Source organism: Phocoena sinus, chromosome 8, assembly GCF_008692025.1.
Source record: "Phocoena sinus isolate mPhoSin1 chromosome 8, mPhoSin1.pri, whole genome shotgun sequence".
Classification (NCBI taxonomy): domain Eukaryota; kingdom Metazoa; phylum Chordata; class Mammalia; order Artiodactyla; family Phocoenidae; genus Phocoena; species Phocoena sinus.
In genome coordinates this window covers 97,753,835-97,766,490 of record NC_045770.1, presented here as the reverse complement: position 1 = coordinate 97,766,490, position 12,656 = coordinate 97,753,835, and the positions used below count along the sequence as shown (strand labels likewise).

General features: G+C 44.8%; 1 pseudogene; it reads right to left on the bottom strand.

Annotated features, from left to right (window-relative positions):
• Window positions 1-9,873: 9,873 nt before the first annotated feature.
• Window positions 9,874-12,448, bottom strand: LOC116758385 (annotated as a pseudogene).
• Window positions 12,449-12,656: the final 208 nt, after the last annotated feature.

Genomic DNA, 12,656 nt, shown 5'->3' with positions numbered 1-12,656 from the left:
TTTAGTTTTGGCTGTGTTGGGTCTTGGTTGCTGCGCGCAGGCTTTCTCTAGTTGCAGCGAGTGGGGGCTACTCTTCCTTGCGGTGCGCGCGCTTCTCATTGCGGTGGCTTGCTCTTGTTGCGGAGCACCGGCTCTAGGCTCGCGGGCTCAGTAGTTGTGACTTGCAGGCTCTAGAGCGCAGGCTCAGCAGTTGTGGTGCACGGGCTCAGTTGCTCCGCGGCATGTGGGATCTGCCCGGACCAGAGCTCGAACCCGTGTCCCCTGCATTGGCAGGCGGATTCTTAACCACTGCGCCACCAGGGAAGCCCGAAGTAGATGCACATTCTTAAAGAATAGAAGCTTCTCTCTTTCATGAAAGCGGGTAGCTGCATAAAACGACGAGCTGATGCTAGAATTCTCATTCTTTTTTTTTAAACATATTTATTGGAGTATAATTGCTTTACAATGTTGTGTTAATTTTTGCTGTATAACAAAGTGAATCAGCTATACGTATACATATATCCCCACATCCCCTCTCTCTTGTGTCTCCCTCCCACCCTCCCTATCCCACCCCTCTAGGTGGTCACAAAGCACCGAGCTGATCTCCCCGTGCTATGCAGCTGCTTCCCACTAGCTACCTATTTTACATTTGGTGGTGTATATATATGTCAATGCTACTCTTTCACTTCGTCCCAGCTTACCCTTTAGAATTCTCATTCTTTTTTCATGTTGAAATGGTAGATCATACACTTTTAGATTTAAGAGGAACTTTGAAGATCAGTTACTACAAGCTCTCACTCTCACCCATCCTAATTTGACTCATATCTCCCTGTCATTATATTCCTGGGGAGCACAGGTGGAATCCAACCTAAAATAGGCTTTCTCAGAAGGATTTGGTCCTCTGAATATTTGCCCCAACGATCATCTAGTCTAAACACCTTCATTTCTCTCACAAGGAAGGTGATGTCTAAATATAGGCTCCCGACAGATGTGCCCGGTGCCTTATGATGTACAAAGCATGTTCTCATCACAGTATCTAATTCAATAAAGAATGATTCAGAGGCTCTCCAGGGTCACCCAGCTTGTTAGTGGTGGAAACTGGACCAGGAGTCCTGGTGTAATACCCATTCTCCTTCACCGTGGCACTTACTGAAAGTTATTCCCAAGTGCTCTTTGTATGGTTCCGAGTAGGAGGGTTTGGCCATATCCGGGGATAGTATGCAGTTAAAGATTCTGATGTTTGATAGTGAAATTAACAAATCCCTTCAGGAGGTGGACACACTGCACAAAGCCCTTGAGGAAATGTGAAAGAAACATCTCAAAGCTGAGGAGAAACTGGTAACCCCAAACCCAGGGGTGTTTTGCCTCATTTTAAAGCATTTCACAGGATTATAGGGGAGGATGTGTTGTTAGCAGTGCTCTCAAACGTTAATGTATATAGAGGCATCTCAGGATCGTGGCAAACACAGATTCTGATTCACAAAATCTTGGGTAGGGCCTGAGATAATGCATTTCTAACATTCTTCCCGGGTTTACCAATGCTGCTGGTCCAAGGAGCACACTGCAAGTAGCTAGCTGTAAGGAAGAACATCAGTCTAGGAACTGATGTTCCTAGAAGAATGGGATCCAAGTCTCAGCTGCACATTTTGAACCACGTGAACTTGGGCAGGTCTCACTCTGTTTCCTCACCTGAAAAGTAGTGGTTATAATCACATCTCTAGAGACTTCCCTGGAGGTCCAGTGGTAAAGAATCTGCCTTACAATGCAGTGGACACAGGTTCGATCCCTGACAGGGAACTAAGATCCCACCTGCCTCCGGGCAACTGAGCCCGCGCACCACAACTACTAAGCTCCTGTACCTCAACTAGAGCCTGCACGCCGCAACAAAGACTTGACGCGGGCAAAAATCAATCAATTAAATAAATAAATCATAAATAAATCTTTAAAAAAAAATCACGTCTCTGTATGCACCAAGTGCCTTGGGACTGACTGTTGTGTGCCATCCCTTTTCTGGGACTCTATCCTAAGCATGTGCATATGTGTGGGAGAATATTTTTGACCGTCAGAGATGTTTCTCACAATACTTTTTACAATAGTGAGAAACAAGAAGAAACCTAAATAGCCAAAATTAGGGAAACATTTTAGACTAAACTAGGATAGATCCATTGAATTGAATATTAAGTAGCCATCTAAAATCATGTTTAGGGAGAAAATATAAGAATATGGGGGGAAAAGTTCATGTAATAATGTAAAGTTTTTAATACAAAATAGTATATACGGACTAAACTCTACACTGTATAAAATCTCTGCCCTGTATGACTCACAGGGACACCAAGAATAAAATGAGACAGCATTGATAACTCAGTATATAGCTATGAGGTATTATTATAACTATTTTCTAATGGTATTGAGAAAATCCAGGTCAGGGCTCATTCCCTGCTTTGGCAGCCTGCCCTAATTCTGCAACATAATGTTTCCTAGAAGGGCCAGCTTCTATCTGAACATTCCCTCTTAGCCGGAAGAATTCATTCTGACTGTGATTGAAAATATGAACCCAAGAAGCAAAGAATGTGTATTTCCTGTTTCTGTTGTTACCCTTCAGAAAGAGGAAGAAGAGGACAATTTTTTAAAATGTTTCTGGGGCAAACTACTTTAAAGGTGAGGTTTAAAAGATAGAAGGTTATTTTAAGATCAAACTTGAGTTTGAATCCCAGATTTGTCATGGATTGGTGGGGGACCTTGAACAAGTCAAAACCAATTTCTCTTAGCTTCAATTTACAAATCTGTAAAACAGCTTTCATAGTATTCATCTCGTAAGATAATTTGACGATTAAATGACATAATTAATGAAAAGTGCCTGGTATAGTTCCTGGTCCACAGCAGACTCTCAATTAGTCACATAGCTAATTGTGGAGGACATGCCCTGGGTATAGGTGGGAACTTTGACTTGCTTGTAACCAAGAGAATGTGACAAATGTGATTAGAATTACAATGATATATATAAGGTTCCGCCCTGCTAGCACACACTAGAGAGATTCACTCTCGTTACTGGCTTGGAAAAAGGAAGCTGCCATGTTGTGAGAGGGTGGCTTGCGGGACCTTCGTTACCGGACCAGAGATCGAACCCGAGCCCCAGCAGTGAAAACGCCAAGTCCTAACCACTGGACCACAAGGAATTCCCTGTGAGAGAGCTTATGCAGAAGGCCACATGGCAAGGAATTGAGGGCAGCCTCTAGTAAAGAGTAGCCCCAGCTTACAGCCAACAAGAAAACAGAAACCTCAGTCATACAATCATAAGAAAATGAATTCTACCAACCACCTGAATGATATTGGAAATTAATTCTTCCCTGGTGGAGCCTACAGGTTAGACTATGGAGCCCAGCTTCCACCTTGATTACTGCTTGATGAGATCCTGAGCAGGTGACCCAGCTAAGCCATGCCAGACTCCTGACACATAGGACTGTGAGATAATAAATGTATTGTTTTAAACCTCTACATTTGTGGCAATTCGTTACACAGCAATACAAAGCCAATACATACTATAAAGTAGATAACTAACCCTTGTCTTTTGCCCAATGCTTGCAATGAACAAGCTCACCGTCATTTCACCAATGTTTATTGAGCACCCACTATTCTGTTGGGGCCAAATCAAAGAATAGGAGACAGAGCCCACCTTTGAGGAGCTAAAGGTCAGTGGAGGAGACAGAGAGGAAAACAAAAAATTACAATAAAAAGCAATAAGTGCTATGATCGAGATGGTAGAGCTTCACATTTCAGCTAGATCATGAAGAATCTGCTAAATTAGACATTAGCCAGACAGAGGAGAAGGAAAGGTACTCCAGGCTGATGCACTGGCATGCAAAAGCATGGGGATGAGGGGTTACAAACTGTACCTCAGGAAACCCAAGTGGTTGACACAGGAAATTTTCTCTGGACAGAAGTATTCTAAGGGGATTTGAATATGACATCAGCAGGGTCAGTGAGTGTTTCTTTCAGAGACTGATGTATGAACAATGGAAGAAAGAGAATCTCTGTTGGATGGCATGAGGAAGCTGGAATGTTATAAGCCTGGAGCTTCCATCAGCCATCTTCCCATGGACACACAGAGGAAGACAGTTTGAGAGAGAATGAACTCCAAATATATCAAAAAGGAGCAGAGTCGAATTATGGAAACAGAGAGGGAGATAGAGAGAACATCATTTGACCTTTTTTTTAAATTAATTTATTTTATTTTTGGCTGCGTTGGGTCTTCGTTGCTGCCCACAGGCTTTCTCTAGTTACGTCAAGCGGGGGCTACTCTTCATTGTGGTGCGCAGGCTTCTCATTGCAGTGGCTTCTCTTGTTGTGGAGCGCGGGCTCTAGGCACGTGGGCTTCAGTAGTCGTGGCACGCGGGCTCAGTAGTTGTGGCTCGCAGGCTCTAGAGCACAGGCTCAGTAGTTGTGGCACACGGGCTTAGTCGCTCCATGGCATGTGGGATCTTCCCTGACCGGGGCTCGAACCCATGTCCCCTGCATTGGCAGCGGCTTCTTAACCACTGTGCCACCAGGGAAGCCCCGCATCATTTGATCTTGATCAGTGCTGTTCAATAGAAATATAATGTAAGCCATAAATGCAAGCTGCCATATGCAATTTAAGTTTCTAGTGTCCATGTTAGGAAAAGTAAAAGGAAGCAAATGAAATGAATTTTCATGCTATACTGTATTTAATCCAATATTTCCAAAATATTATTTCAACATGTAATCAACATAAAAGATCATTAATGAGATAGTTTTCTCTCTTTTATGCTACATCTTTGAAAGCCAGCATGTATTTCACATCACATTTCAATTTGACTAACTAACCACATTAAAGTGTTCAACAGTCACATGTGGCTAGTGTCTGCTTTGTATACAACACAGCTCTGCATCCATTCCTGCTGAAGCCAGTTCTCGTTCTGTGTTTGTTTAGATTCTGTATTTGTCTATTTGGCATCCATTAGTCACAGGGACAAATTAACAGCTGAAGCTGTTTACATCTCCTCTGAGATCCAGAGCTCATGCTCTGAAATCACCTCCTTTATCTAACTTTTACACATCAAGCCATTATTTCCCCTGCCTCAAATCAACTCAGGGCCAGATATCAGACAGCTAGGAACAGCTGCTAGGCCCCAAAGCCCAGCAGAATTATTCAAACTAGCCAATCCTAAGCTGTTTACCCTGCCCTGCCATGCCTTTCCTGTAGAAACCCCAGAAAGGCTGTGGTCTACACCTTCCCCTGGCTCTTTTCTACTTTCTGGCCAAAACTGGTGCTTCCCTAGGTGGCCCTGCATGGCATGGCACAACCCTTGCTCTCTGGAAATGTAAGTAATAAATTCTTCTTTCAATGATATTGACGTCTCCATGTCATCACTCAATCGAAGTGCCCCATATATAATTGAGATAGTTTTATTCCCTGAATTTCCAAGGAAATAATGGATTCCTTTTTTGACCTAAGCTAGTTTGAAATGACTTTCTGTCGCTTACAATCTAAAGAATTCAAACTAACATATACAGATTCCCAGGTCCTTTCCCAAACTCTAGAAACTACATCTTAAAGTACGGTCATTCTTTTATAGCCAACCATGCACAGACCCATGCATAAGCTGGAGTTTGGGAACGCTTGCTGTGGGCCAAAAGGCCATGGCAAGTTCTTAAGTAGATGGAATGATCGGATTTCGGTTTTAGGACAATCACTATGACGGTTGGTTTGGAAGATGGACCAGAAGGGCGAGAGATGAGAATAAGGCCACTTCCAGGCCTAAAGGGGCTACACACAGATTTGTGGTGTGTATTCCCCAAGCTCTTGTGCCATTCCCAGGCCACTGGGTGTAAAAGGAAAAGGAAGGGATGTGGGCATTTGCTGACGCTGAGAGCTGGGTCTGCTCCCTTTGTGCTGCTCACTCAGGAGGGCGTATTTTTGGGAAGGGGTGTGTTCTGAAAGTAAGGAGGAAGTCGCCACCCCATTGGAAAGAATCTGCCACCCTGCCTTCCAGCTGAAATATCAGATAGAGTCTGTTCTTCTCCATGGGCAGCAATGGAATGGCCAAAGGTTTTTTTTTTTTTTTAGGGATTGTATGAAAGAACATGATGTCTTAGGCTCACAAAGGGAAAAAAGATAAGGGAAAAGTGGCAAGTTAGAAAGTCCATTGTGCATGTTATCTCTGTTATTTTAGATTAAGAAAAAGTAAATATGGCAGACCAGGCTCACAGTTTATGCCAGCCTGGTCCAAAATCATTGCTTTTATTTCTTTCCTTGATTTTGCATCTTGGCAGTGGGTTTTCCCTGGGAGTTTTCTGGCGCTCAGCACCACATTACCTTGCTAAGGAAGAGAACAGGAGGCCCACTGAGTCAAGCAAGGGAGATGGGGGGCCGCGGGAAGGGGAAGATCTCCCCAAGCTGTTGAAGCAGAAACCTTCGGTGTGTAGGCACCACTGTGCTTAAAAACACATTCTTTTCTGGTGGGAATATAAAAAGCAGGGGTGGCCCTAGAATGCAGGAATTTAAAATGGAAAAATAATGGAGGTTGGGCATATCCAGGGAGGGCAGCAAGCTGGCTCCCAACAAGTCTTATTCCTCTGGTGCACATACCCCAGGCCAAGGCTGTCCTCAGCCTGGTTGTTCAAAATCCAGAACTTGTCAGCTTCAGCTTTAGCTCTTAGGATCAGACACACATTAGCTAAGCTTGTAACACTGATGGATAAAACTAGAATGCCAATCTATTAAACAGTAGACTTTAAACAGGAGCTTCAGATAGCTGAGCTGGGGCTCAGACACTTACTGTAACCAAACTCTCCAGTACATAATCATACTAGTAAAAGTAATAATAAAAGCTGACATTTACTGAGCACCTACTACATGCTAGTCACTATGCAAAGTACATTATCTAAATTTTTTCACTTAATCTGAAATAGGTACTTTTTTTTTTTTTTTTTTTGTCTGCACTGCGAGGCTTATGGGATCTCGGTTCCTCGACCAGGGATTGAATCTGGGCCACCGCAGTGAAAGCGCCAAGTCCTAACCACTAGACTGCCAGGGAATTCGCCGAAATAGGTACTTTTATTATCTTCATATTGCAGATGAGGAAATTTAGGCACGAGGAGGTTAAGTAATTTGCCCAAGGTCATATGTCTACTTCCCATTTGGCCCTTGAACTGGAATTGAACAGGACAGAAAGTAGACAGAAAACTTGAATGAGAGACTTTATGAGCACGAGTATTGCTGCTTTGGGGTATGGGTAGAGCACATTGCACTTCAGTGCCTCCACCCAGACCTAGCCCTGCTCCTTACCTGGAAGACAGGTGGTGTTAGAAGCCTGGGAGAAGGCACTGGCACATAAGTGGGTATTCTCACACTGAGACCCTCTAACCTTGGCCACAATGAGGCTCCATCAACTAGTCTCATGGGTAGGGGATTTGGACAAATAGAAGCCAGAGTCAATGATGAAGAAGAGGCAGACTGACAGGCTAGTTTGAGAACGTGGGTGAAGTACTTCTCTGGCGTTATTTGGGACTACTTTAGTGGGGGAGGCTAAGTTCCTACTTGAGCATGTAGCCAGTGTAATTTGAGCCCACATAAATGACTTCCATTTGCATATGCTGGTTCTAGAAGCCAGGTGATGGAAGTGACACACAATGGTAAGGGATTCCATGGGGACCCAAATGCCCATGCCAGCAGGACCAGGGCATTCTCTCCCTGAAGATGGACCCAAGGGGATATCAAATTGTAATCCATTTCAGCATCACTTCCTCAGAAATGCCTCCTCCCTTCCCTTCCTCAAGTGCCATATTTACTGTAATATGCACACAGCACCCTCCACTTATGTTTTTAGCACTTGTCAAATTGAAGTTGAATAAATTTGTTGACTGTCTCTCTTCTCTGCTGGACTGTCAGCCCCCTGAGGATAGAAACCACATCTGTTGGCTCTTCTGTTCCAACTTAGGCATCTTATATGATGTCAGAGCATAGTGAGCATTCAATAAATAATATTTCTCCACTCTTGAGCACAGCCAAGCTTCTCAAGTCATCTTTCTCCTTCACCACCCATTCAATCTTCTGCCTGCTCCCATCTGGTGACCCTAAATCATTCTGCTGGGGTTGCCGCCACCCGCACATTGCCGAATCCAATAGACGCTCTCAGTCTTGATTTACTAGACCTTGGAGCACCTCTTGACATAGTTGACCACTCCCTTAGTCTTCAGATGCTTTCCTCTAATCACAATGCGATACCACTTCACACCCATTAGGATGGCTATTATGTTTAAAAAAAATTTTTTTTGAACAGAAAATAACGTGTTGGTGAGGGTATGGAAAAATTGGAACCCTTGTGCATTGGTGCAACTTCTGTGGAAAACAACAAGAAATTAATCATAGAATTACCATATAATCCAGCAATTCCAATTCTGGGTATATATCCCCAAAATTTCAAAGCAGGGTCTCAAAGAGAGATTTGTACACCCATGTTCCTAGTAGCAGCATTAACGATAATCAAAAGGTAGAAGTGACCTAAAGTGTCCGTTGACAGGTGAATGGATAAACAACATGTGGTATATACATACAACAGAATATTCTTCAGTTCTAAAAAGGAAGGAAATTCTGGAAAATGCTATAATGTGGATGAACCTTGAGGACATTATGCTAAGTGAAACAAGCCAGTCACAAAAGGAAAAGTGCTGTATAATTTTACTTATATGAGGTCCCTAGGGTAGTCAAGGTCACAGAGGAAGAAAGTAGAATGGTGGTTGCCAGGAGCTGGGGGGAGAGGAGGGAATAAGGAGTTAGTTACTGTTTAATGTGTACAGGGTTACAGCTCTGATGGAAAAAGTTCTGAAGAGGGATGGTGGTAATGATTGCAGAACCATAAGGATGTATTTAATTCTGTTAAAGTACTTAACAGAACTGTACACTTAAAAATGGTTAAAATGGTCAATTTTATGTTATGTATTTTTGCCACAATTTTTTAAATGCTTTCTCTCTAAGCTTCTAGTATACTTCCTGCTTCTGGTTTCTCTTTTCCTACCTCCATGGCCACTTCTCAGTCTCCTAGTCAATTCCTTCTCTACCTAAATGAGAAATGTTGGAGGCCTTCTTTTCTTTCTTCCTTCCTTCAGCAAGTATTTGAGTGTCTACTCTGTATTGGGAATCAACAGAGACAAAAGACACAAAGTTTCTCCTTATGGAACATCTATTACTGGATAGAAGATGATCCAATGAACAAATAAACAAGCAAATATGTAGTACGTTAGATCCGGGGTCCCCAACGCCTGGGCCATGGACTAGTACTGGTCCGTGGCCTGTTAGGAACCGGGCCACACAGCAGGAGGTGAGCAGTGGGTGAGCGAGTGCAGCTTCATCTGTGTTTACAGCCGCTCCCCATCACTCGCATCACAGCCTGAGCTCCGCCTCCTGCCAGATCAGCAGCGGCATTAGATTCTCATAGGAGCGTGAACACTGCTGTGAACTGCGCATGCGAGGGATCTAGGTTGCGTACTCCTTATGAGAATCTAATGCCTGATGACCTGAGGTGGAGCTGAGGCGGTGATGCCAGCACTGGGGAGCGGCTGCAGATACAGACTATCATTAGCAGAGACGTGACTGCACAGAGACCACAATAAATCAACTGCTTGCAGACTCCTATCAAACCCTATCAGTGAGTGGCAAGTGAAAACAAGCTCAGGGCTCCCACTGATTCTGCAGTGTGGTGAGTTGTATAATTAGTTCATTATATATTACAAGGTAATAATCATAGAAATAAAGTGCAAGATAAAGGTAATGCGCTTGAATCACCCCTAAACAATTGCCCCCCCGCCCCCGGTCTGTGGAAAAATTGTCTTCCACGAAACCGGTTCCTGGTGCCAGAAAGGTTGGGGACCACTGCGTCAGATGGTCTTAAGAGCTACAGAAAAAAACAAAGCAGGTTAAGGGAGATTGGAAGAGCCAAGGTGTGGCGGCAGGCTGCTGTTTTTTAGGGCTGGTCTGATAAGGTTACATCTGAGCCGTGAACTGAAGGTAGTGGAAGAGAAAGCAATGTTATTATATGGAAGGGTTTTCTAAACAGATCACAAGGCCCTGAGGCAGAAGAGAGTCTAAGGTGTTTGAAGAATATCAATGAGGCCATGGCGACTGGAGCAGAATGAGATGGGGCAGAGTATATACTCTGAGAGGCAGTGAGGTGGAGACACAGGTCAGAAAGAGCCTGGCAGACAGTTTTCTCGAGTGAGATGGGAAGTGAATAGAGGGGGGCAGAGGAACGACATAATGTGACCTACGCTCTAACAGGACCTCCCTGGCTGCTGTGCTGAGAACAGATTGTAGGAGGGAAGAGTGGAAGTGGGGCGCTACTGCAACAATCTAGGTGAGAGAAGAAGGCAGCTCAGACTAGAGAGGCAGTTGTGGACATAATAAAAAGTGGAAAATTGTGAAGATCTCCTGATGGGAGGGTCTGTTGACAGACCGGGTATGGGAGGTGAGAAAAAGAGGAGTGACCAGATGATTCAAAGTTTAGGGCCTGAGTGCCAAGAAAAATGGAGTTGTCGTTTATAGAGTTGGAAAAGACTGTTATGAGGAAATTTAGGGTGAAAATCAGGGTTGGGTTTTGGACATTTGGTTTGAGATATCTATTAGATATCTAAGTGGAGATGTTGAATAGGCAATTGGAACATGCATCTGGAGTTTAGCATAGACACAGAATTTCAAGGTCAAGTCCTGGGTTGTCCTTCCTCATCCTTTTAAGTCTCTCTCTAAGTAACCTTATCCATTTCCTTGGCTTTCAATACCCCCTATAGGCTCCATCGATTTTAACTTGTACGATCACACAGAACCCCGTGTTACAGTTCCCTGAGCTTGGTTTTATGCTCTGCTGTCACCATCTTGAAATTCTTAATAATTTTTGGACAAAGGGACCTGCATTTTCACTTTGCACTGGGTTCTGCAGATTAAGGAACCTGTCCTGCTCCCAAATGTGTAACTTTATTTTGGATTTCTCTTTTGAGCACTTTGTCTCATATGCCCAACTGTCTACTTGACGTCTCCACTTGGATAATGTAAAGAGATCTCAAAACTAACATATCCAAAACTAAACTCTTAACCTTCTCTAATCTGCACTCATTCGTTCTTGCCCACCATTCCAATCAGAAACCAGAGAGCCATACTTTCCTTTCTCTCCCCATTCTCCTTCCCCCATTCTCCCTCCCCCATCCAACCCAAGCCATACGGATTGTACTTCAAAAATATGTTTCAAATTAATCCACTTTTTTCCACTTCCACTGCTCCTAGCCTGGTCCAAGCAATGATCATTTCTTATCTGGACTACTGTAGAAACTCCTGGCTGGTGTCTCCACCTCACAAGTCTTGCCCCTTCTCCAACATGAAAAAATGGTTTACTTTTCACATAGCAGCCTAAGGGGTCTTTTAAAATAAACCACAATGTGATTATACCATGCCCCTGCTTCAACCTTCCAATGGTTCCCGTTGCATTAGAACAAAACCTAAATCCTGAGAGCCGCTGTGTGAACTGAGCTCCCACCACCTCATCATCTCTCCTTTGTCCCATTCACCCCTCCCTCACCCCAGAAAATGGCACAGTGGCATTTCAGTTCCCAATGCTCTGACCTCTCCTCTGCCTTAGGATGTATGTTTTGTCTGCCTACAAACCAACGGCCCCCAACTCCCTCCAGCTTTTGCGGTGGGGTGGGAGGAGGGGGGGTTGTTTGTTTTTTGTTTGTTTGTTTGTCTTTGCCTAACTCTTTTTTTTTTTTTTTTCTGCTGATACTCATCACTTTATTAGTGCAGAACTGTGGTCTGGGAAAGGGGAGCCTGGGATGAACAGGACCAGCACCCATCTCGGGGGATTTTCCTGGACATCAGGGGTTCCTCCATGCACGTTTAGAGGTAACACCTTCATAGATAAAATCCCCAGAGGGCAGCGTTGTGACTGCCAAGCGGCAGGGGTAGGAGGGGTGCCCTGGGCACAGCTGGGCCCTGGGACAGTCAGGCTCCACGTGGATGGTCAGAATGCAGCGGCTATACCTGCGCCCAGGCACACGGCCCAGGCCACTTCTTTGCCACACACCAGAGACCAGGTGATGAACCTGGGGTCGGTCCTGAGGGCAGTGGCGGCGACACTGGGCGTGGGCAGAGCCTCGCGAAGGAAGACAAAGAGCGGGTACGCCTGCGAGCCATTCATCTCACGCTTCTCCACTTCTCGAAGAGCATGAAGTTGGGCTCGAACCTGTTGCCTGGTCTGACGTACTTGAGGCAATTCAGGATCTCGTTTGGCGTGTTTCCCTGATGCCCAAACCGGTTGCACGCGAAGCTGAGCACGACCAGGCCTCGGGGCCCGAGGCGCCGCCTCAGCGCTTTCACCTGTGTGTCATCCTGGACCGCTGTGCCTCCGAGCGATGCCAAGTCCTCAGTGAGCAGGGCCCTGCCCCGCAGGGCAGGTCCACGCGGCATGGGTGTTGGAGGGGAGAGGAGAGGGGAGAGCTGTGAACTAGAAGCGCCTGTTTTTGCATCTTACTCATCTGACAGGTCTCAGCTCAAATATCACATTTTTAAAGAAGCTTCTGTGTTCGGCTAAGTTCCCCAGAAAATGAAACCCAGGGCAAAAAGCTGCTGGGCTCTTCTTTTAATAGGGAAGACGAGCCCAGGGAGCAGGAAGGAA